Raw genomic sequence first — 4,180 nt, 5'->3', positions numbered from 1 at the left:
CCATGGCATGAGTGTGGTGGTCAGAGGACAATTTGTTGGTTCTCTCCTACCACGTGGTTCCAGACAACTCAGGTTGTCAGACTGGGCGGCAGATGCCTTCACCCACTGAACCATCTCACCAGTCCCGTTCCCACCTCCACCCCCGCTTAATGAAGATTTTTAGAGCTATTAATTCTCCTCTAAGCATAGCTTCAGATGCATCGTGTAGTTTTTGATACATTGGGCTTTCCTTTTTACTCATCTCAAAATATTTTCTGATTATCCTTGTGATTTTATTTGTTATTTAGAAGTGTGTTATTTTCACACACATGGATTTTCTAAAAAAAAAATTTTCTAATTTTCTATTTTTATCCTATTGTGTCCAGAAAACATACTTTTTATGGTTTCAATCTTTTTTTTTTTTTTTTTTTTTTTTTTTTGAGACAGGGTCTCTCTGTAGTCACAGCTGGCCTAGAACTCACTATGGAGATCAGGCTGGCCTTGATCTCACAGAGATCCACCTGCCTCTGCCTCCCAAGTGCTAAGACTAAAGGTGTGCACCACCAGGCCCAGAAGTTTCAATCCTTTTTAACTTACTGAAATTAGTATATGATTTATCCTGCAAAGGGATCCATCCATGTGTTCTTGAGAAGAATGTGTATTCTGCATCAGTTGCTTAGTATGTTTTTTGTTTGTTTGAGAGTTGTTCAAATCTTTCCTTTGCTCACTGATCTTCTGCCTAGTTCTAATGGTTATTGAAATTTAACATACTCAAATAGCTGTTACTGTTCAATTATCTCTTTCTTTCTTCAGTTTTGTCTGTTTTTGCTTCATAGGTTTTAGGGCCCATTGTTAAGTACAGATATATTTATGACTGTAACATCTTCATTAATGGGTTGACCCTGTTATCATTGTAAAATATTTCTCTTATCTGTGGTAACTTTTTATTTTCTTTTGAATTTTTGAGAAAGGGTCTCCCTATAGTCCCAGCTGGCCTGGAACTCATTATGCAGATCAGGCTGGTCTTGATGACACAGAAATCTACCTGCCTCTGCCTCCCAAGTGCTGGGATTAAAGGTCTGCATTACTATGCCTGGCCTGCAGTAACTTTTTATTTGTTTGTTTGTTTAAAAATCTTTTGGGGCAGGGGGGCTGGAGAAATGGCTTTAGTAGTTAAGAGCACTGACTGCTTTTGCAAAAGACCCAGGTTTGGTTCCTAGAACATACATGGCAGCTAACAGCTGTCCATAACTCCAGTTCCAGGGGATCCTTGGCCTCTTCTGGCCTCCATAGGAATTGCACACGTGGTACACTTACATACATGCAGGCAAAATATTCATACAAATAAAAATAATTTAATTGATTTAAAAAACAAAAAATTTAAAACAAAAAAACAAAGCATCGTTATAATCATTACTTTATATCATTTAAAGAAGTTGAGAAAAAAGAATATATAATAGTATCTTAAAATAACAACACAAGAACATATTTATAGTTTGTAGTTTGTCAGACTAACCTTTGTATTTATGTTTTCTTCACTTATTCCATTGTATTTTAGTTATCCTCTGGTATTCTTTCTTTTTTCCAATACAGCTCTCCTCCCAACCATTTCTGTTGTGCTGATATTGTCAGATAACTTATAGTCCTATATAACATAGAGAATCAGGAACTTCTCTGCATACATATCATTCAATAAGCATTCTTTTTCTTATTTATTTATTTATTAAGATGGGACATCCCAGACTGATCTTGAACTCCTAGGCTCAGGTGACTCTCTGACTTCAGCCTCCTAAGTGCTGGGAATATAGGCAAATACTATGGTATTCAGGTAAAAACCTCTCCCTCCCCCTCCTCTTCCTCTATTCTCCTTCTGCTTTTTTTTTGGGGGGGGGGTCTTTTTGAGACAGGGTCTCTCTGCAGCCCTAGCTTTCTGGAACTCACTATGTAGAACTCACAGAGATCTTCCTGCCCCTGCCTCCCAAGTGCTGGGATTAAAGGCATGTGCCACCATGCCTGGCTTCTCCTTCTACTTTTTAAAAAAAGTATGTGTAATCTTAAAAACATATTTGTCTAAAACAATTTTCACACAATCACACAATGCCTCCAAAGATGCGCACTTCATGAACTTTCCCACCTCTTTTTCAAGTGTAGTCAAATTGATCGCCACCTTGGTTCTTGGTGAACTGGGCTTTTTGTGTATTTGCTTATGCACTTACACCCACAGAAAGAAAGGGAAAGGAGGGAGAGGCAGACTTGATTTCACATTTCCATCAGTGGATTGTTCTGTTTGTTCTGTTTCTAACCTCATTTTCTAGATGTGTAGAAGTCCTTCCAAATCATAATTTAAACTCATGCTTCTTTAAGCTGCCCCATTGAACTCCAGTCAGTTAACAAATGTTTACTGAGTCCCTACTTTGTGTCAGGCCTTGGGGTTTAGAGCTTCTGTTCTCACCTCTCTATACTACTACAATATGGCTGGACAAAATTTAACATTCCCATTTAAAAATTTTCTTAATTAATTCATTTTTTATGTATGAGTGTTTTGCTTGCATGTATGTAAGTGCATTCGTGTGTGCAATGCCTGGGGAAGCCAGAAGAGAGTGTCAGATCCCCTGGAACTCGAGTTATAGCCACCATATGCATGAATAGCCACCATGTGGATTCTGGGAACCAAACCCTAGTCCTCTGATAGAGCAGCCAGTGCTCTTAACTGTTGAACCATCTCTCTAGCCCTTAACATTCCCATTTTGATGAATGTGTAGGTTTTCCCCCAGGGACACAAGTTTAGAAGAGGACATGAAATTGCTTTCTAAGAAGTGAGACCAATTTATAGTCTCAGGAGTATACAGGAATGCTTACTCACTTGGTAGATGGGAAATTTCCACTTTAATTTGCATTTTTGCATTACTGAAATTGAATACTTTTTCATGTTATTAGCTGATTGCATTTTTTTTCTGGATTCTAAATTTTCCTTTTACCAGTTTTCTAGTAAGGTCTATTTTTGTGTTTTTATATTAATTTGCATGAATAATATACTGCATCTATTTTTCTTTCGTAGTTGCTGTTGAAAATATTCTTTCATATTTGTGTTGTGCATTTAATTTCTTATGGCTCTTAGATTTTTTTATTTATTCCATTGTATTCACTTTAATAAATTCAAAGTATACAGAATTTCTTTCATTGTTATTTCTTTTATTGCATTTATCCTACAAAATCCTTCCCCAAATCAATCAAGTAAAGGTAAATAATTATCTATCTAGTTATTTCTATTCCTTCCTCCCTTCCTTCTTTCTTCTTCCCTCCCTTTTCTTCTCCTTTCTTTTGAAATGGGGTCTCCCCACAAAACCAAGGCTGACCCATAATCCTCCCGTCTTTGTTTCCCTAGTATGGGGATTAGAGGTATGCAGTACCACATCAGCTCTGGCTTCATTTTAAATATAATCAATCCAAATGAAAAGCAACTGTTGAGGCTGGAGTGATGGCTCAGTGGTTAAGAGCAGTGGCTGCTCTTGCAGAGGACCCAGGTTCAGTTCCCATCACCCACAAGGTGACACACTGTCCGCAACTATAGTTTCAGGGGATCTGACACAGGGCATTGCATGCCTGTGGTGCACTTACATATATGCAGGCAAAACACTCATAAAAAAATTTTAAAAGAACAAGTGTTGTCAGGAGTGAAGAAAAGAATTAACTTCATTATTTTTTCTGAAAAGTATACTCATAGAAATCATTGAACAGCCCACCCTCTGTCCCTTACATCTAATGCCACAGCTCTGTCTCTACTCCTGCATCCCTGTGAGGCCCTGCTCTTCATTTACAGTTTTAACTTTCCTCAGGGATCTCATTCCAGTTTCACATTGCTCTATAGAAACCTACATCAACATGCTTGACATAATCCTTAAGTAATATGTAGATCCATGTAAAATATGTATTATTTGTTATGTGTGCTTAATATGTACATTCAATGGTAAAAATCACACAAATCCTTCTTTTACATTTACTTATTTGTGTGGGGGGGTGAGGTGGGGATGTGTGTGCATGCCATGGCACACGTGTGGAGGTCAGGGGACAACTTGTTCTCAGTTCTCTGCTTCTGACATGTAGGTCCTGGAGATCAAAGGCTCAATGGTGGAAAGTGCTTTTACCACTGAGTCATTCTGCTAGCCCACAGACTATTCTGATTTCCTCTTCTTGTAAAAAA

This window comes from Nannospalax galili, unplaced genomic scaffold, assembly GCF_000622305.1.
Source record: "Nannospalax galili isolate Female #2095 unplaced genomic scaffold, S.galili_v1.0 scaffold191, whole genome shotgun sequence".
In the NCBI taxonomy this organism is placed as follows: Eukaryota; Metazoa; Chordata; class Mammalia; order Rodentia; family Spalacidae; genus Nannospalax; species Nannospalax galili.
Note: the sequence above shows the minus strand (reverse complement) of the source record.